We start from the raw sequence: 22,511 nt of genomic DNA, 5'->3' as shown, positions 1-22,511 counted from the left end.
ACTCTATCTAGAAAGAGTTCTGTCTGCAGAGGTATCCCCTGCAATATTCAACTGACAAATGATCAGCATGTACATGTATATTAACTACCAGTACCTGGAGAAGCAGTCACCCAAAGGATTACAGGAATCAGCTGATCACAAAGAGCAGTATCTGGGGCTCACATAGTGTGAGGAAAAGTGCTTATTTTTACCAGTCAGAATGCAAATGTGCCTAAGCCATAATAGAGTAGTATAGAACTCAAAATAATCTTTTCTTAGTAGTGGGACATTATTAGCCCTAGACAAAACACTACTTTGTTCATACCTAATAAATCTTAAAAGAAGATCTAAAAAGGTCAAAGTTTTTTATTCTTCCAGATGAATTTCATAATTGCTTGCTCTATTTCTGCAAGGTACATCATTGGGATTTTAATTGGAATTGCATTGAATCTGTATAGCACTTTAGGTAGTATAGCCATTTTGACGATATTAATTCTGCCTATCCAGGAACATGGGAGATCTTTCCATCTTCTAAGGTTTTCTTTAATTTCTTTCTTTAGTGTTCTGTAGTTCTCATTGTAGAGGTCTTTCACCTCTTTTGTGAGATTGATTCCCAAGTATTTTATTTTCTTCGATGCTATTGTGAATGGGGTAGTTTTCCTAATTTCTCTTTCTGAAGATTCATCACTTATGTATAAAAATGCATTGGATTTATGAGCATTGATCTTGTAACCTGCTACTTTACTGAATTCACTTATGAGTTCTAAAAGTTTTCTGGTGGAATTTCCAGGTTCCTCTAAATATATAATCCTGTCATCAGCGAACAGGGATAGTTTGAGTTCTTCTTTTCCTATTCGTATCCCTTTAATTTCTTTGGTTTGTCGGATTGCTCTGGCTAGAGTCTCAAGGACGATGTTGAATAGAAGTGGTGAAAGAGGGCATCCCTGCCTTGTTCCAGTTTTTAGGGGGAACGCTTTCAGTTTTTCACCATTTAGAATGATATTAGCCATGGGCTTAGCGTAGATTGCCTTTATAATGTTTAGGAATGTTCCCACTACCCCAATTTTTTCTAGTGTTTTGAGCATGAAGGGATGCTGTATTTTATCGAATGCTTTTTCTGCATCTTTTGAAATAATCATGTGATTCTTAACTTTAAGTCTGTTGATATGGTGAATGACATTTATTGATTTCCGAATGTTGAACCAACCTTGCATCCCTGGGATAAAAAACCTAGAATAGCTAAAGCAATCCTCAGTAGCAAGAGCGAAGCAGGGGGTATTGCAATACCAGATCTTCAACTCTACTACAAAGCAATAGTAACAAAAACGGCATGGTATTGGTACCAAAATAGACAGGTAGATCAATGGTACAGAATAGAGGACATGGACACAAACCCAAATAAATACAATTTTCTCATACTAGACAAAGGTTCCAAAAATATGCAATGGAGAAAAGATAGCCTCTTCAACAAATGGTGCTGGGAAAACTGGAAAACCATATGCAACAGAATGAAATTAAACCCCTATCTCTCACCCTACACAAAACTCAACTCAAAATGGATCAAGGACCTCGGAATCAGACCAGAGACCCTGCATCTTATAGAAGAAAAAGTAGGTCCAAATCTTCAACTTGTTGGCTTAGGATCAGACTTCCTTAACAGGACTCCCATAGCACAAGAAATAAAAGCAAGAATCAACAACTGGGATAGATTCAAACTAAAAAGCTTTCTCTCAGCAAAGGAAACTATCAGAAATGTGAAGAGAGAGCCTACAGAGTGGGAGAATATCTTTGCCAATCATACTTCAGATAGAGCGCTAATTTCCAGAATCTATAAAGAACTCAAAAAACTCTACACCAAGAATACAAATAATCCAATCAACAAATGGGCTAAGGAAATGAACAGACACTTCACAGAAGAAGATGTACAAGTAATCAACAGATATATGAAAAAATGTTCAACATCCCTAGTAATAAGGGAAATGCAAATCAAAACTACCCTAAGATTTCATCTCACCCCAATTAGAATGGCGATTATCAAGAATACAAGCAACAATAGGTGTTGGCGAGGATGTGGTGAAAAAGGAACACTCATACATTGCTGGTGGGGTTGCAAATTAGTGCAGCCACTCTGGAAAGCAGTGTGGAGATTCCTCAGAAAGCTTGGAATGGAAACACCATTTGACCCAGCTATCCCACTCCTTGGCCTATACCCAAAGGACTTAAAATCAGCATACTACAGAGATACAGCCACATCAATGTTCATTGCTGCTCGATTCACCATAGCCAGATTGTGGAACCAACCTAGATGCCCTTCAGTTGATGAATGGATAAAGAAACTGTGGCATATTTATACAATGGAATATTACTCTGCAATGAAGAATGATAAAATTATGGCATTTGTAGGCAAATGGTCGAAATTGGAGAATATCGTGCTAAGTGAGATAAGCCAATCTCAAAAAACTAAAGGACGAATGATCTCGCTGATAAGCGGATGAGGACATATAATGGGGGGTGGGAGGGGCTAGCATTAGGTTTAGAGTTAGGTTTAGAGTTAGGCTAAAGAGAGCGGTAAGAATGAAGGCAAGAAGGACTGTGTAGAGGGAAAAGAGGGGTGGGAGGGGTGGGGGGAGGGGAAAAATAAAATAAACATCATTACCCTATGTAAACGTAAAAAAAATAAAAAAAATAAAAAAAAAAGGTCAAAGTATTTTTTTTTTCTAAACTGTTTCACAGAATAAAGTTCAAGGATATTTTTAGTGATATAAAAATAGCTAATGCTCCAAAAGGTGAACTCCACAGTATCTAAATCCAATCAAATAGTACCAGAAATGCAAGGGAAAGGAAGGAGGATGGGAAAAGGAAAGACATTAGGATGAATCAGACATGACTTTCCGGTGTTAATAAATGAATACACAATCAGTGTAACTTTACTTCACGTACAACCACAAGAATGGGAAGTCATATCCCATGTATGTATAAAATGTCAAAATACATTCTACTGTCATGTATAACTAAAAAGAACAAATGTAAAATTAAAAAGAATTTTTCTGTTAATAGTTCTAATTTAATTCTATAACATCTAATAAAGTGATATTATGTGGAAAAAATAGTACCAGACTTGCAATGAATACTGCCCATGAGAAAAGAATTCAAACCAACTCAGAAAGAATACAAGTTTTAGAAACACCAGAGTAGGTCTACTTTGTTATTAAAATGGATGTTACAATTTTATTTCATTTGTTTAAAAGCTAAACATCATACATGTTAGGTAGAAACATGAAATTGTCTATCCATATTTGAAACACCAAAATCTAATTTCTAGAGAAAACTTACAATATCTGGGATTGAACTTTTAATGACAAGAAATAGATTACATATTGCAGAAGAAAATATCAAGGAACTTGAAGGAATTCGAAGAAAAACCATTCAAAATGAAAAAGTTACAGAAACCTCACCACCCTACCAAACCACTCAAAAAAAAAAAAAAAATAGGAAAGACTTTGGTAATCTATAATAAAATTTCCAAGGGGAAAATACACATATTTGGAATTTCTTATGAGAGCAGAAGCGGGGAGGGAAGTAAAAAGTATGTGGAGAAATAGAGGCTGAAATATTTCCAAATTTGTTTTGGGAACTTGTGGGAACTATCAACCCACAAGTCGAAAAGTTCAAAAAATGCTAGTCATATTAGACAGGAGTGATACTTCACTAAGACTCATCAGAGTCAAATCACTCAGAACCAGTATAAATAGAAAATCATAAAGGCAGTTAAAAAGAAAAGCACAGTGGTTACAGAGAAACCAGGAAAAAAGGAGACCAGATTTTCTGTCAGGAACACTACACTATAAAGAATGAAGCAATATCTTTAAAATATTGAATGAAAGTCTGTCAATTTAATGTTCTATATACAGTGAAAATATCTTTTTATAATGAAGCAAAAGAATGGTTTTACCCTTACAAAAACTGAAAATGTTAAATCACTAAAAATAAAGAGCAGAAAGATCAGCAAATTATATTCCATGCTTTTTAAATTATGTTCAAATGAATCCTAATTATAGTTTTACCTGAAAAGAAACAAAAAAAATTTTAAAAAGTAAATCATTTACAACAAATATCATAGGACATCTTCATGCAGAAGAAAAATGATGCCAGATGGACATATGGATATAAACAGGGAAATAACATAAAAAATGATATATATCTGAATGTAATATTTTATTATTTAAATATGTTTAAAATAGAATTGTTAAGACAGAAAAGCAATACAACATGATTGTAATTCAAGCAGAGATAAAGTGCATGACTCCGGCACAAACTTTGGGAGGGGAAAGAAGGAAATATGTGCTGTATTGTTCTTATGCTATTTGTGGAATGATTTAACGTCATTTCAGGTTAGACTGAATAAGTTTGAGTTGGATACTATAAGCCCTAAAGCAAGTTCTAAAATTCAAGAAAGCAAGTAAAACAAGTATCCAGTAAGACAACATATACGATAAAACAGAATCTTAGAACAAAATACATTTTTAATCAATGCTGCTGAAAAAATTAGAGTACTGCAAAAAAAGAAAAAAGGAGAACATCACTCCAGGAATCTTATAAAACGAGTAAAAGTGGATCATATATATAAATATAAAATATATAAATATAAAATATATAAATATAAAACATAAAACTAATGAAAATAAAAACATATATCAATATGAGACTTGTACATGAATATTGCTAGGAACTTTATTTATATTAGCCAAAACTTGGAAACAATTCAAATGTTCATTGACAGGTATATATGCTATTGATAGACACATTATAGTACATATATTTTAGTGAGATAAACTATGGAATATATATGCTGTATATGTGTATATGTATTCTCAACAGTAAGAATAGAAGTACTGATACATGTGGTATGGGAAAATCCTAATGTATTTAATGCCCAAATCTTAATCTATGTAATTACCATTAGTAATTTGTTTGCAATTATTGGCAATTAGCAATTCATTGACAGGTTAAAGATATGCTCATTCATTCTGCATACTCTTCTCTGAGTCATATAATAGTACCTTGTGCTAATGACTGTTATATAGAATGTTGCCTCATTTGCATAGATCAACAATTATTCTTGATACTACACGAAGTAGACATCTTAAGTCAGTAATCACTTTGTAAAAGAAGTAGGCATTGTCAAACCAGAAAATTAGACAAATAAGCAATATAGAATTCTCTTGAAAATGATGGCACTTTGTTTTTTAACCTTTAACCATTTTGAAATCACTCTTTTCTAAAGTCAGCCCTGTTTCAACATCAAATTAAAAAATACCACTATCTAAAACCAAATAAGTAGACTAATAATACAAGGGTTTGTACAAAAATACTGGGTATTGTAGCTATTCTTATAACTATTGAGACAGCATTTCTATTGATTTAAATTTGCTATGATAGATATTCAAATTGTTTTCAATTGTGTTATTATTTTTTATTATTAAATATACTACTACCTTCTTCAAAATAGCCTTAAATTATTGCCAACCTATTTTAAAGTCTGTATGTCAAATGCATTGGAAGAAAGTACCTATTATTAAAAAGAGATTATTCAAATATATAGTTTCTACTTTCCTCTGAAGCAGTTAATATCATCAAGTTGCATTTAGTGCAGTGAGCTGCCAAGAACTATGGTTTTTACATGAGCTAAACATCTATCAGTCCTTTAAAGAAGGCTTTACAAGCCACGTATACTGTAGTATAAGTAGTCCTGTTTGTATCACTGACTTTAAACATTGGGTAATTGATACTCCAAGTTTTTAGCCTATTTCACTGCAGCTGAGTAATTTCAATATCTACTTGGTAGAGTAACATTTCCCTTGTGACCTGGTTTAATTCAGATGGACTGACACCTTTGTCAGTGAAAGTTGTCAAAATCATATCAAAGGTTTTGGATATAGCTGCACTCTTCCAAAAACTTACATAACTTTAAGATGTTCAGAAAATACCTCTTGTTTCCCTGCTCAGTCACCTTTCTGTGACCCTCACCATCCTTGTCAGTATTTGCATTGGGCAAATTGCCTGGGAACTCTCTTCTGCCCTTTTCAAAATATGAAGACACAAATTAATGGAGGGAGGCAAGCCAGAGAGTCTACTTTGAACTATGGCCATGATCAATAGCCATCACCACAAATTGTAGATTTCTGTATTCTGATACAAAATTCTGCTTGATACTAAAAACTTTCCCATAACCTATGAAATTATACTGGGGTATTAATATGTTAAATATGCACATGATTAAAATTGTAAAACTCAATGTCATCATGCAATCAGAAAACAAAATGGCCAAATATATATTAATGATTTTTTTTCAAATGAAGAAATCGTTATTTAATATCAAAGTTGCTGTGAACTTCAATTATGCATATTAATTTCTACTCAGATGCAGAAATACCAGATGTTATTTAGAAAAAAAAGTATATCAGTTTTTTTTTTCTGTAGATTAGGAAAATTAATAAAGTTAGTCTATCTGTCCATGTTCATGAGAGACAAGGAATATTTGGATAAAGCTGAAATGTAAAAGCTAGGTTAATGCATTTAAAATATGTTTGGCAACTATAGTTGAGGGTACTACTAAATTATACCTGAGAGGACCTATTTGTCTACATTACTTGTCCTAGTCTTTGAATATCTTGGCAATTATAAGCTTCATCAGGAAGGACCGATCACAGGTATGCACCTATTCTCTGCAGGAAGTTACAGATTTTCTGTCCTGGTCGCACTGTATGGACTGACAACTTTCTTTATCCTTAAAGAATGTAAAAAATTTATTCTTGATGTGGCTATGCTCTCTAGAGGTTTGGTAATTAAAAAAAAAAAGCATTTTGAATTTAAAAACAGTTCAGCAAGAGGTGTGGTTGTAGCAAGAATGTTAGAGGCAACTTGAGACACTCAATGAAAAAGTTTAGCTGCTCTTTGGGGAGAAAGCTTAGCTGTTCTAATATTGGTGAGCATGTTGAATATCACTTTATAGCCTCAGTTTAGTGCCGTGGAGAGAGTTCTAGGAAAACTTTGAAAATTACTGGTTTTGGGCAGTTCTTTTTATATTTAGTATCTACTGAGTCTTTGAAAACTTATATGACAATTACACTTATTCAAGAACTACTGACACTCTATATTTCATACTGAGCACTTATCGCAGAAAACATCCAAGAGAAAGTAGGAAAATAGTTTGCTATCACCTTGTGAAATAGCATTTTAGGATGGGAAATTAGGAGGAACCTTAAGTCTTTGAACAATCTGGGAAATGTAGTGGACTGTGACAGTCACCCTCAATCTACAAAGAAGAGCCCTTCTTATTTTCATATTATCCAAAGGTTTTTTTCCTTAAGAATCTCTCCAGTGTTGCATTTCACTTATCATGTAGGAAGCATGAGTATATATGGAGAATAGATTCAGATATTAAGACAGAAGTGAATTCTAAGACGCTTAAAAAGAAACACAACTTATGAGCATAAGCATTATAATTGAGAAAAAATGTCACTCTTCTTTGGAGAATAATGATATTCAAAATACTTATTTACCTTTATACTGACTCAGATGTAAAAAAAAAAATTCTCACTATCAAACCTTTAAATTTATATGTATTAAATAGCACAAAAGGAAAATAAATAAAAATATCATTGTTGCATAAAAAACATAAAACCATGCATAAAAGATTAAACTACTAGTTAAAGATAAGTAATCTATTATGTTTAGGGATGCGCAATTTTCACATTGGCAAATACTGTAACAAAATTCACATCTATTCTCTTTTTTCTTATTTTTACTTTATTTCATTTTTCACAGAGCTGGGATTGAACCCAGGGTCTTGCACACATATGCTAAGCAAGTGCTCTACCCCTAAGCTACATTCCCAACCCTTTTTACTGTTCATTTTGAAACAGGGTCTCACCAAGTTGCCCCAACTGACCTCAAACTCACAAACTTTCTGCCTCACTCTCCCAGGCAGCTTGTGCCATACACTTTTGTTTTTAATATGAACTTAAAGACTCATTTTATACCCAAGCCATACATGTAAAGAAGGAAAAGTAATATTTTACAAAGAGAATCTGGATGAAATTGATTTATTTATTGTTATTTTTAATGAAATGTGTCTTTAACCTAGTATGAGAGATTTATAATGAATTGAAAATCAAGCCCTAAAAAATTTGAGTTTTATAAAAGAAAGTTGACTAGGATATTTTCACAGGAGGATAATAACAGAATGAAGGCCTTTAAAATACATTCGAGCCTAGTGAAAAGAGAATTAACACAGATTTGTAATAATGGAGATAATGGAATGGTAATATGAAATAATAACCAATACACACAGTTTTTTTCTCTAGCTGCACTCCTTTTATGCAGTGATATTTTTCATTGTTAGGCCACTTTACATTAGACCTCCTTTGCCCCCGCCCCCAAACCAAGTCGGTAATCAGAGCAGAGCCACAAAAAAAAAAGTTTTAAATATAAGATTTAAGTTTAAAAAAATACCTTTCCAGGTGAAGGATAGAATTAAGGAGAATAATTGTTCATTCATTTGCTTTAACCTCTTCCCTAGATGTGAGAGGTAACACATTTATCTAGGCTATTGGAGGAAAAAAAAAAAAAAACAGAAAAATAATAAACTTAATGACATCAGAATTTTAGAGAAGGGCCCTGTAACATCACTCCTGAAGAATTAGCTTCAATTAGAACAGTAAAGAACTTTCAAAGAAATTGTAAAATCCACAAGTGGCCTATATCATGATCCTATGCAGATACCTGGGATATGGAGTCTTAAAGAATTATTTGAACCACCAGGACTTGAGTTCAGTGCAGCAAAGAAGGACACAGAGATGGTGTCCAAGGCAAAGAGGGCCAAAGTCAACACCGTCATTTTTATTGCAATCCCAAATTAGAAAAAAGGTAGGGCTAATGTTAGATAGCCCCACAAGGGCGTGGCATTTACGAAGGAAAGAAAGAGAGGGCGGGAAAAAATTAGAGAATATCATGGTAGTGAAAGCAGATGTAATGAGGTATGACATAGCCTGTATACCAAAAGACCAACCGGGAATGCAAATGCTGTCTCGGAGGGATGGCCATGTATGAGAATGATATTATCCAGCCATGTGCCCATAATGTCAAAATGCTACCCAGCACCTGGAATTTAGAAGCTTCTGTAGGATAAAAGAGCAGTTAATAAGAATTCTAAATAGACTGAGTTCATTTTCAATTGAGTAAGAAAATTCTAATGCCACTGAATTTATCATTATTTTTGCAGGCAAAGTGTTCCATTCTGGGACAAAATATGGACTTGAAAGTTTAAAAAGGACAAAGGCTCTTTTCTACATAATTAAATTTGTGACCTGGGAAATCTACCAGCATACTGTAGTGAATACTAACACTTATTAAATAACCAATACTTACAAAATGTGCCAGGGGTGGTGGTATTAATTTATTTCCTTTTCACAGTCAGCCATATAATTAGCACTATCCATTTGACCATTTTGCATAGAATAAACCAACATACAGAAAAAGAATAATGTACAGCAGAATAACTGTCTCAGGACACAAAGTAGGTAAAGAAAGAAGGTTTTGAACTCAGGCAATCTAGCTGTAGACTCTAGAATCCCAAGCACCATGTGTTGTACCATTATAAATGAACTGATGTATTATGCACTAAAGATTAAATGAGACAAAATAACAAAAGTAATTAGGTAACAGATATATGCAATGTGACTATATTACCTATGGTGTTTATAGAAACCACAATATTTAAAAACCCAATGTAATTTTATTTTTATGTTTAATATAACTGGAGTCTTAGAAGATATATTCTATCTTCAACATTCAGTGTCCTTGTTTTTGTTTCTACCTTTTCCTGAGATAAAAGCCTTGAAAGGAACTGAATGTGGATGAGTTATTGGGAGTAGAAAACTATGGCTGAATCCTTTTTGATTTTTGTTTTATTTGGAGATCAAGTAACTATTGAACAATAATTATATTTACTGAGGTTAATAATCATGAAAAAGTGTTATCTTTTAAGACAATACTCATTTTAGGCATATAGCATTCGAAGTACCTATAGAATACTGAAGAAGAATGATTCAGTCTTCAATGAATGTAAAGTTTAGAACTTAGGAGAGCGAAACAGAGTTGAGAGTGGGTAAGGCTATTCAAAGAAAAGTACAGAGTGTATAAAGCTAAGGTTGACTGGAAGAAGTGAGTCACTGGGGGCATGTCCTGGATGCTAGCATATTCTTTCTGTTCCCTGTCTGTCAAGAACCGAGCAGCTTTCTTCCATCATGATGTTCTGCCTCAACTTGGGCCCAGAACAATGGAGTCTACTGACCATGGACTGAACCTCTGAAAGTATGAGCCCAAAATAAACTTTTCTCTCTAATTCGTTCTTGTCAGATATTTTGTTGACAGCAATGAAAACTAACAAACATAACACCCACCTTGATCTTTATCCTTCATGTTATGGTTTTGAAGTTATATTCATACATTCATATCTTTGAATATGGAAGCAGCTATATGTGTGTATTGGGTTTTAAAAAAGGTCTGAATGTTTGTGTATTATCATATGATTAAAAATTTTCCAACTATAATGTTTTCATTCTTAACATTTTAATTTTTATAATTAAGGACATATAATGGATATATTTTTCTTCATTCTGTGCTTCAATTTACATTTTAAATATAATTTTAAAAAATTGTATATATTGAAAATTTATATCATATTTCCCATGTCCCAAAGTCTCATGTTATGAAATATTTTCTTTATTCTCTTTACTTTTCAAATATTTCATTTGTGAATTACTTCCCCAAGAAAAATTTTTGTCAATGTATTATATTTTAACATGGTAGAGTTTGGTTACCTAGGAAAAGAATTGCTTTATAGTGATTCATGACAGAAACTTTCAATCTAGTCACAATCCTTCTAAATAATCATCATCCTTGTAGAAAACTAATGAAATATGAAGTAAGTATTTCATTTTATCTCTACAAATCAGCGGACAAATTATAGCTTGTAACACCAATGTGTAAACATAAAATCAAAGTTGTTTCCTTAACTTATCTTTGAAAATTAATGGATATACAATCTTAAAAGCACTCGTCTTTATGAAAGGTCCTCTTCAAAATGTACATTCTAATTAGAGAAACAGATTTACAGTGTAGTTGAATGAAATATCCATGTTTGAATGGAAAATGAAAACTAAATTACAAGAAACTTTTATGAGTTAAAGTCCTTCATTCTTTAGAGAAAATTGAAGAAATCTATGTAACCTTAAGTGAAAGAATATTTGTTTGCTTGTGTAACCTAAAATAATTTTGTGATGTGCTAAATCTGTTGTGTCTTAACTCATGGCCCAAATGATTTAATCAGAGCTCTATTGTTTTCTCTCCTTTTCTTGTCTCTGTCAAGCTGTGCTAATTTTAGGTTCAGTCTTTCTGTGTTGTTAAAATATTGGCGAATCTTATGGCCCCTCACACTTTCCTTCAACAGAAAAAGTTACAGGCCCTATCCTAGACTTATGGAAAATTTCATTGTTTTCTCTTTGTGAGTCTGTCTCTGAAGAAATTACCACTGATTGCTTGGGTAATTGAGGGTGCTAGAACTTTATGCAAATACTCCAATCTTAGCAACTGGAGTAGATGTGTAATTTTACAGAAAGTGATATTATGAGAAGAGCAATTAGGGTCTTTTCCAAAATGGTTATGAGAGTCTAATGACCCAAAGGATAGTGAATATATTCTGTGTGACTCAAAGTACATATGACCACTACAAAAGAAAACAAGAGGCTTGTGTTGAAGACCAGGAATCTATGCTCCACTCTTCTTTCTATCATAAATCCAACAAGGATACAAGACCAGACAACTCAAGATGAGACCTCTAGGATTCTTAATTTTTGATATTCCTTCATAATTTACAATGAAGAGATAATAAATGCAAATAAATTTGACCACAAACAGGAAGGCACTAAGAAGATTCAGTTTTTAGCAGATTTGTAAATTTTAAGATAAGCACAGGAGTCCAAAAATCAGTTTTATAACCATCAAAAGCAAGTAGAGAAAAGGAACACTAGCTTCCACTCACTTGACATCTCAAAATAGGGGTGTTTATGTATCTGACAGTTTCAAATAACCCATTGTGGAATGCAGTGACATAACAGGGTCAACAAGCACACAATGCATTGTGTGCTTCAGGGGCAGAGTCTGAAGTTGTATTGTCCATGGTGAAACCTAATTTCATGAAGGAATAACTATGTGACCTTGGGAAGTAAATTAATCCTGTTTGTTACAAAATCCATACCTGCAAACGATAAAAGTGCTAGCATCTTCCTTTTGGATATTTTTGTTAAAATTACCTATTCAAGAGTATTATTGAACATTTATTATAAGACTGAACTCTTTTATGCATCTTAGGATATCAAATTAGACAAAAATTCTGCAGGTACTCATAATGCAATGAATTCATAGGAAAATAAAAACAATAAATTATAAATTTAGTAAAACTAGTTCTGTAGTGAATTAGGCAGTGGTAAGTGCTGTGGAAAAATAATAAGGAACCAGAGTTAGGCAATACCAGAGTGGAAATGAAGTACTGTTTAAAATTGGAAGACCATGTCACCAATGATCAATCAAAGTTTTGGATAGTGCAAATGGATAGCAGCTTTGGATAGAAAAAAAAATGGCTTGGGATAAGAATATTCTTGTGCTCACTGTCACTTGTCAATGACAGATGTTTGAATGGGGTCCTGAAATTATAAAGATTGGAAAATAAGAGGAAGGAGATATGAGAAAGAGGTAGACATATAGAATTATGGGGGTAGGATCAAAGTATGGGACTCTTCTAATCATATATTAAGACCCACCAGCTTCTATTTACTGCTGTAGACTCACTAAATTATTGAGTGTAAAGTATCAGTCAGTGAATAACATCTACCTCTATTCAGGGCCTCCTCAATTTTTGAATAGCAGTTTCATAACAGAAAATCAATAACATACTAAGAGGCTTTGCATCCACCCCAAAGCATGCCTCAAGTATTCACTCAAGTATTCACTAGGAAGACTTCTTTGCTTAGCTGCTTTTTTTTTTTTTTTAAAACTTGACTTGTCTTAATTCACTATGCCCATTAGTTTTAGATACCTCAGTCAATAAGTCATGTATAGATAAATGTTCATCTTCTGTTCATGGGGAAGCCTGGTAAAGACTACACAAATATTTTATTGACATATACTTCACGGTGAAAAACATTACTTTTTAATTAATCCATTATTTATTTTCAAGAGAAGGACATATATATGCTGTTTCTCCCAAATTTAACTGACACTACAAACACCTAGACAAGAGGTACTATTGCAAGGGAATATTCCTTTCTTAGCCTAAAAAAATGCTTAGGAGTGTACTTGGGCCAGAAATCATAGTACTAAATTAATTATAATACAGAAGGTTAAGTGCTTTAATAAATGGTATATTGAATTACTGATTTTGGAAGAAACTGACTGGCTTTCTTTATCTTGAAAGTTGTTTCAAATATCTTACATATGCCTTTAACTTATCCTTTAAAAACAAATTTTCACATACTACACTCAAAAATATTCCAGTTTTTAGTCAGAGTTCTGCCTATAATCAACCACACTTTTTAGGTGAGACCTTTGAAGTAAAAGGCATTCATACTTTGAAATTTAAGGGAAAAAATGTACCAGTCAAATAATTTCCTAAAGAGAAACAAGCAAAATATGTATTTGATCATAATAAAATCTCTCTTACATGCTGTTAGTGCTCCACAGGTTTTATAAGGTCAGCCAAAGAGATTATTCCACAGTAAAACATGACAGCCAAAATTATCTTCCCTATATCCGTTAGGCAGAGACCTCTTTTGAAAGTCACCACAGATACTGCCCTCAGAAATTTCTTTAAACAAAGATATAATGCATAAAGTCTGAAACCTTTGCATTTTGACACCAAATCCATCAGTTGCTACACATTGATTGCTACTTTCAACTTATAATTGTGGACATTTGTCAGTACTATTCCTCCCTGTTAGACTACTTCTTGTCTAGAATAAAATAACCTGACAATGCAAACCAGATTAGATATGAATCTTTATGTGAAGCTCTTTGGAATACAGTTAAGATGTTTAAACAATGACCACTTTCTATACCGCTAAACTTAAATTATGTCCTGTCAAAATAAAGCCCATATTTTTATTAACAATAATAATTATGCTAATTTCTACACTATCACTGTTAACAAAAAGTTGGAAAAAGATGTGATTAACAGACATATACTTATTCAATATTTTCCTCTACTGGAGGTAGTAGGGTAAAAAAGGGAATTTAGTAAGTTGTCTAAATTATAATTGAAAAAACTCTTCTTTTCTCATGAGCCATACTGTGAATCCAAAGTATGATTCCTAGGTAAGTTAACATAAAGCAAAGTAGTAAATATGATGAAATAGTATTTGAAAAATACCATCATGAGTCAAGTTAAAAACCACATTACAGTGCTTGCTTCGGCAGCACATATACTAAAATTGGAACGATACAGAGAAGATTAGCATGGCCCCTGCGCAAGGATGACACACAAATTCGTGAAGCGTTCCATATTTTTACATGCCAAGACTTATAGCAACATATATGGCATTCTTTCCCTTCTTCTCCTTCCCTTTTCTTTTTCCTCTTCTCAGGTGATATTTTCTCTGGCCTGCATTCTTCCCTTTAAATATCCTGAAGTTCTACCCAAAATTACTGCCAGATCGTATTATTAAGTAGATCCCAGCAGACCCAGCTGAACACAGATCTGACTGCATACCTGCAGAAGAATTGTTGTGGAGATGTCTGTATATTGAATGCCACAGAACGGGTTAGAGAACATGCCTCAGTCTATGTCAGCAGAGATGCCCTATCTTCCCCCACCACAGAAAGTACAGTCCAGTCAGTCGATCACATTCTTACAAGACTTTGGATCTACAGCCATCACATCTACAACAAATGCAATTGAAAGAATATTCTAGAGTGGGCAAAGGAGCTTTCCCTGTGTGGGTTTAGTATGCCTGGAAAACCTGGTGTTGTTTGTGTGGAAGGTCCACAAAGTGACTGTGAAGAATTTTGGTCAAGACTCAGAAAATTAAACTGGAAGAGAATCTTAATTCGCCATCAAGAAGACATTCCTTTTGATGGTACAAATATTGAAATGGAAAGACAAAGATTTTCCATTTTTGAAGAAAAAGTGTTCAGTATTAATGGAGCCAGAGGGAAGCACATGAATTTTGGTCAGCTATATCAGTTCTTAAATGCCAAAGGATGTGGGGATGTTTTCCAGATGTTTTTTGGTGTAGAAGGACAGTGACTAAGGAGAAGAGTGGTTGAAAGTATTTTGTCACTGTTGACTTCTTGGTTTTGCCTACTCTTTCTTGAAAGATTAAGTAATTTTAAGCCGAGTGCAGTGGCACACACCTGTATTCAGGAGGCAACTCAGGAGGCTAAGGTAGGAGGATCACAAGTTCCAGGCTAGGCTTGGCTTCTTAGCAAGACCCTCTCTCAAAATAAAAAACTTAAAAAAGTGCTGGGGATGTAACTCTGTGCTGGAGCACTTGCCTATATATATAAGTCCCTGTGTTCAATCCCCAGTACCACAGAATAATTAATTAATTTTAAGAAAAGATTAATTTTATTTTAGTTCTATTCTTGAACATTAGGGGAAAAATAAAGCAAGAAAAAGAAATGTAGTTTATAAAAATGTCATAATTTAAAGAATGAGTTCCAACTTTTAATCTTTAAATTATCAACAAATTTCTTGACATCAAAACTACCCATTTTGAAAAAGAAATTACTTGTATGTGAAGATAATGTTGGTGGCCCAACTTTCAGCCATTCCCAACACCCTTCTCCTTTACCTGCCATCAGTAAAGAAGTTGGGAAAGCTAACTGCTCACCTGCCCAGCCTCTGTTGCAGTTACAGGTAGCCTTAGGACACATTTGCAGGATTTCTGGGAAAGATTTGCTTCCCAATAAAAGTAATAAAAGTGGCTAAGCTACCTTTTTCCTTAGTTTTGAAACACATAAAGATGTTATGGCAGAAACTGGAGTGGTCCTTTCAAACATGAGGAAGGAAGGGTAAAGGGAACCAAAGATATACCAACATTCATCATGTTGGGCTGCTGATCCAGTACCATACCCTGACTATCTGTAGACATCTTATGAAATAAAACCAGTTTTGCTTAAAAAAAAAAAATTACATAAGTGAAATATGCAATCAATACTATTTATTCAATACTCAGCGTATTTTATATTTAGTAACATGAAACAAAGGTATGTATCTTCATATGTATAAAGAATTAAATGATACAAAAGACATTATTTGGGTGGTATCATTACATGGTTGCTAGTATAAGCCATGACAAAAATGAAAATCTCATTTCTTGTATTAAAATTAAATCTTATATGTTCTGACATAGAATAATTTTTTTAGAAAAATTACCATAAATGGGTCCAATAAACAAACAAAATATTTTCTAAATAATATTTGTGGGAAAGTTTTACATACGAAGTTGGTTTCATATAGAAGAAAGACTTCAAAAGGAACCCAAACACTAACAAGAGCAAGAAACTGGTATCATTTTTAGGGCCGGAAAAATAACAGAAGTTACTAGAAAACAAACGCAGGGTCATATTATAGCAACTGGGGCCATGAAGTGACTGGTTGACTGTCATTCAATAAACACAGTAAGGAGAGACTCAGCACTTAAGACCTGGTTTTATTCTGTCCTGCTGCTCTCTTGTCTTCTACAGTGTCTGTCATTGGCCCAATCTAACGACTAGGGTGCACTGGAGACTGGAAGGAATTATTCTCTGTGATCTCAAGCAGAGCAGGAGATCACGAACATAGCAAATAAGAATGAATGACTATTTTAGGGGAATATCATGATGGGTCATTTCTAGATGTTGATAAAAAACTAGGATCTGTACAAAATCATAAAGTCCTCCTTAAGTGTTTTAAGGCACTCCAAATTTTTATTCCTTCTTGTAGTAATTCCCTACCTGATTTGCTCTACGAGGAAGCAGCTTAATGCAGATGGGAAACACGAACTGCTGCATCAAGATTTCTTTATTAGAAGTTCAGTTTTGAAACTGTCCCTATGATGAAAAAGCAAATTCATTTGTAACCAGAATCTAACCAATTTAAAACGCTGCTTTTTTTACTTTATTCTTCAAGAAGATTGAGCATTTTAGCCTTCATTGCTATATATTACAAAACTATAGAGTATCCTATTGCACTGAATTGGCACCATTACATTTTGAAAACTTTCATAAAATAATCTATTAAAATGAAATAAATACAGGTACAGAATTGAAAGTATAAATCCTCAGGAACTATTTTGGAATAAACTAATCAACAAATTTACAATGTTTAGGTGATTATCAAAGAAGGAAGCTCAAAGGTGAGCCCTTAACTGGAAAAGTCAGTGTTAACTGGCGTAGGATTTTCTCTCTCTCTGTTTTAATCTCTCAGGTACAAAAAAATAGTGATACTGAAAATCCCTCAATGTAATTTATTTAAATTGAATCTCCATGAAGTAAAAATGAATTTTACACATACTATCAGGATAAAGCAATCGAGAGAGAAAAAATATTGGAACTTAAATGTAATATTATTTTCTGGGCCATCAAAAATTATTTTCCAGGAGCTAATATAAAGAATATTTATAAAATACTTATGAGATCAAAAAGGAATATATTAAAACTTAAATACTTAATGTTATTTTGCATGTAAAGTCTGCAGCTAAAGTTTAATTTACCAATTGCATATTCCTTCATGGACTGTAATATCCATTCAAAAAGCACTTTTGAACTTTTCTTTGTCAGATTAGTCTTCTTTATACCCTGAAGCTCTTTACTGAAGCTCATTGTCCAGACTGATATTCATATATAATGAAACAACTTTCCAATCATATTATTTGAATAGCTTTACTCATGCACAAAAGTAGTTTCTGTGTAGATGATGACACAGGGCATAGTTTTCAAGTTAATGAAAGTACTATCTTCCTTTTGAAATACCATTTCCTTTGCTGAAACATCTGGTGAATTTTCACCTATGTAATAAATATCAATGAAAGGTAGAAAAGTCATAAACCTGGTCATTTGAGAGGGAAGAAGAAAATAAAGATAATTATAGTAATAGGAAATCAAAATATGTATGATAAGCCCTAAAATTTTGGCTTGAAATTTTTATTTTAAATTAAGAAATCAATTATGTATCAACAAAATTAACCTGTAATTAATCTTCACCATCTGATTACACTTTTTGTTATAATGGAAATGTTTTATATCTCTGGGCTGACTGATAAGGTAGTTTACTAGACACATTTGCTTATTGAGCATGGAATATATATTAGAGAAATGCAGAAAATATATTTTAAATTGGATTTATTATTGATTAATTTAATTATAATCTTGAATAGCTACAGGCTGCTTACTGGCTCTTAAATGAAACAGTTCTAAGAAATAGCACAACGTTAAGATGACAGAAATCAGAAGATCCTCCCACTTCACAAATGACAACAAATATGTAGCCATTCTTGTTGGCACAGTTATCACTGATGGTGCCAAAGCTGCATGGCACTCTGCCCCTTGGATTCCACATGCCTCAGAAATCCTGTTCAATATGGTGTACAAGGCAGAATCAAACAATTAATACCAGAATGCTACCTCAAACATCTGCTAAGACACTTTCTGACGTGTAATGTGTATCACAGTCAACATAAGGTGGTAATAATTCTTAGGAATATTGGTGAATTGTTTAAAATGTCATGTCTCTGACTGAAAAAAGGAATCCTGTTTCTATTCCACAGAAAGCAAGTGTACAATCAAAAATGAAAGAGAAAGTAATAACAATCATGAATATGAAAAAATAGAATTTATGATGGGTTTTAAATATTATATTTTGAGGGGAAGGGCATGAAAAAACCATCATAACAAGATGAATGTAAGGAAATAGAATTATTAGAAAGGAAGACAACTGTCATTTAAGTACATACAGTATAGTTTTCTGCATGGATATTTAAAAATACACATAAACATATACATGCATATGCATATATATATATATATATATATATATATATATGTAGTGGGCCTTGATAAAGCTGGGAAAACAATGAGTAAAAGGTAAAGAAATATTATTGAGATTAATACCTAAACCACAACATTTTGTCTAGAAATAGGGGCAGTCTAAGTTCTGAACAGTCAGACTGGGCAGAATTTGTCAAACACCTTGGATGAAACAAAAACCACAGAAAAGTCACCCATGTTGGAAAAAAATTAAAATTAAAATTGAATTTAAAAAAATTTTAAAACAACTCAGGAAGAAACGAAGGAAAAGCATAAGCCCAACTACTGCTGAAAGAATAATGTATCACACATTAGAAAAAATTTCAACCAATGGAATTTTTAAAAATTTACATTAGCACATCAAAGTAGAGTAATTTTGTATAAATAGAAGAAAATGTGCAGTTTCTCTATGCTGAAACTATAAAAAATTAATTAAAAAGCAAATAAGTAAAATAAGTGTTATTCATGGATTAGAATACTAAATTTTAAGATATCTATTTTTTTCTCTTTAATAGATTCAGTGCAATCACAATCAATCTAGTAGCAGGGTTTTTTTGGTTTTCTTTTGCTGTATTTTTTTAGTATGTATTGATGATCTGATTATAAAAGTTATACGGAACAGTAAGGAAACTCGAATAACAAGACAATTTTGAAAAAGAAAAATGATGTTGGAGGGCTCTACTACCCAATTCCAACACCTCCTATAAAGCTACGGTAATCCAGGAAGAATGATATGGACACAAGGAAAGATACATTGCTCAATGGAACACAACAGAAGACTCATTACTAACCTGACTTACATATGTCAATTGATTTTTCATAAAGTTACAAAGATAATGAAATGTTTTTAACAAATGGAGATATATTAATTAAACTTTCATGTGCCAAAATAATTGTCTTGCACAAAAATTTGCTTAAAATAGATTATAGGCTTAAATGTAAAACATAAAATTACAAGCCATTTTGAAGAACACATGGAAGAAAACGTGTGATGTTGAATTTTGTGAAAATAAATTGAACATTATTAAAACTAAGAGACTCTTTTTTTATACTCATTATTAATAAAATGAAAGTTAAGCCAGCAATTTAGGAAAAGATACTTGCAAATCACATATGTGACAAAGGACTTTGATCTACAATGTATACAAATAACTTTTAAAACTGCACAATAAACATAAACAAAAAAAATCTGGGCAAAAAAAAATTGAGGCAGAGAATCTGAATATACATTCACCTAAGAATATACCCAGATGCCAATGAGTATATAATAATTTGTTCAATATCATTTCTCATTGAGAAAATGTGAATTTAAATAATGAGATACCACTACACTTCTATCACAACAGCTAATAGTAAAATAACTAGCAACATGAGAATCCAGAACAAATAGAGCGTTGGATTATTGCTAGTAGAAATGAAATAATGACATAACTACTTTGGAAAACAGTTTGACAGTTTCTTATAAAGTTAAATATAAACATGCCTTATGAATTAGCAATCTCACTTGTGGAAAAACTAAAGATATATAAATATATGCCCACACAAAGCTCTACATGACTCTTTTTAACAGCTTAATTTATAATCGCCAAAATACACTACAAGTTTGTCAGGAGACTAGTTGAAAGACTATCAAACAGAAGAGACACAAAGTGCATTTTGTTAAGCTAAAAGCAAAAACAAGGACGGAACCACAAAAGGTCAGGTTTTATGCTACTATAAATAAATGCATTGTTTTGATTTTTTTAAAATTGTGGATATATAGATATAGATATAGATATATAGATATCTATATATATACATACCTATATCTATATATATACACAAATACACACACACACATTGCAGATACAGAACATAAAACCATAAGGCACAAAGGCACATGCCTGTAATTCCAGCCACTTGGGAGACTGAGGCAGGAGGATTGCAAGTTCTAGTCAGCCTTAGCAACTAATGAGACTCTGTCTCAAAATAAAATATAAAAAAAGCTGGAGTTCAGTAGTACAGTGCTTGACTATCATGACTATCATGGACAGGTCCTGAGTTCTACCCTCAGTACTGCAAAAAATAAATAAATAACTGAATAAAACCTATCATGTTTAGCATTTTTAAGTGCATAATGCAGTAGCATTAGGTACATTCACATTGTTGTTTAGCCCTATGACCCTTCAATTCCAGATGACTTTCATCTTCCCAAACTTATTCTGTACCCTTTGGAAAATAACTCCCAATTTTTCCTCACCTCCGAGACCCTGGTAATCTCTATTTTAGTTTTTGCCTCTATGAACTTCACTGTTCTAGGTACTTATATAAGCATGAGCATTGAGTATTTAACTTTTTTCCCTTTGGCTTCCTTCACTTAGGAATGTTAAACTTTAGATATATCAAGTTTCACCCATATGGTAGCACAGGCCCAAATTTTACTTTTGTAAGGCTCCTTGTATGTATAGACCACATTTTGCTTATCCATTCATCCATTAAAGGTCATTTGAGAAGTTTCCACTTTTTGGTATTTGTGAATAATGTTCCTATGAACATTGGTATACAGATATTTGTTAATGTCTCTGTTTTCCATTATTTTCTTTTAAATATTGAAATGTTTTAATGAATTAAGGTAGATCAAGAATCTGTCCTTGAAGACTACCAATTCCTCTTTATTATAGTTATTAAAATTTCTGAAAAATGTCCATCCTTCAAAGATGGTCTAGAAAAGATTTCCTTCTCTAGCTAGTCTATTTGACCAACTGGTGATTCTCAAACCTAAATTGACATCAGAATTACCAGGACAGTACTTAAAATTCACAGATGCCTAGGAATCTGGTGGACACCACAGAAACCAAGCAGTTAAACTTGACACAGCAGATGACTAGGTTAATTGATAGCATGTGCCACCTCCTAATTTGATGCAAATTATCATCTGTGTAGCACTCCTACAAAAAATGCTCAACCTGAATTTAATCATTGAGAAACAAGCAAACAAAAATTGAGGGACACTCTGCAAAAAACCAAAAGTGTCAAAGTAATTAAGGACAAAAAAAGAATGGAATTGTAAGGTTAGAACTTGTCCTAGGCTAGAGATGACAGAAGGAATCCAAAAGATATTGTATTGAAACTGTTGGGGAAGTTTGAACGTGGATTGTTACCTAAATGATAGTCTTCTAACAATGTTAACTCATTTGAGTATTAGATTATATTATGACTACATAGGCATTTATCATTGTTGATAGAATTAAACTGTGGCTATATGTAAGAATGAAGTAAAATTATATTTGCAAAATAATTCTAATTCTCAGTGTTCAAAAATATAAGGTCATGTGCATAGGTATACAAATAAAGAAAAAATATAAAGCAATTGTAAGAAAGGGTTAATAGCAGTGAATCTAGGAAGAGTTAATATTGTTGTATATTAAGTT

General features: G+C 32.8%; 1 non-coding gene and 1 pseudogene across 1 annotated transcript; both read left to right on the top strand.

Annotated features, from left to right (window-relative positions):
- Nucleotides 1-9,076: 9,076 nt before the first annotated feature.
- LOC124964098 (RWD domain-containing protein 2B-like) lies at nt 9,077-15,340 on the top strand (annotated as a pseudogene).
- Nucleotides 14,496-14,602, top strand: LOC124965071 (U6 spliceosomal RNA). Its single transcript, XR_007105079.1, has one exon. It is a non-coding gene; the product is annotated as a U6 spliceosomal RNA (small nuclear RNA).
- Nucleotides 15,341-22,511: the final 7,171 nt, after the last annotated feature.

The sequence above is a fragment of the Sciurus carolinensis genome, chromosome 14, assembly GCF_902686445.1.
Source record: "Sciurus carolinensis chromosome 14, mSciCar1.2, whole genome shotgun sequence".
Taxonomy (NCBI): domain Eukaryota; kingdom Metazoa; phylum Chordata; class Mammalia; order Rodentia; family Sciuridae; genus Sciurus; species Sciurus carolinensis.
Note: the sequence above shows the minus strand (reverse complement) of the source record. Positions and strands in the feature narration are given on the sequence as shown.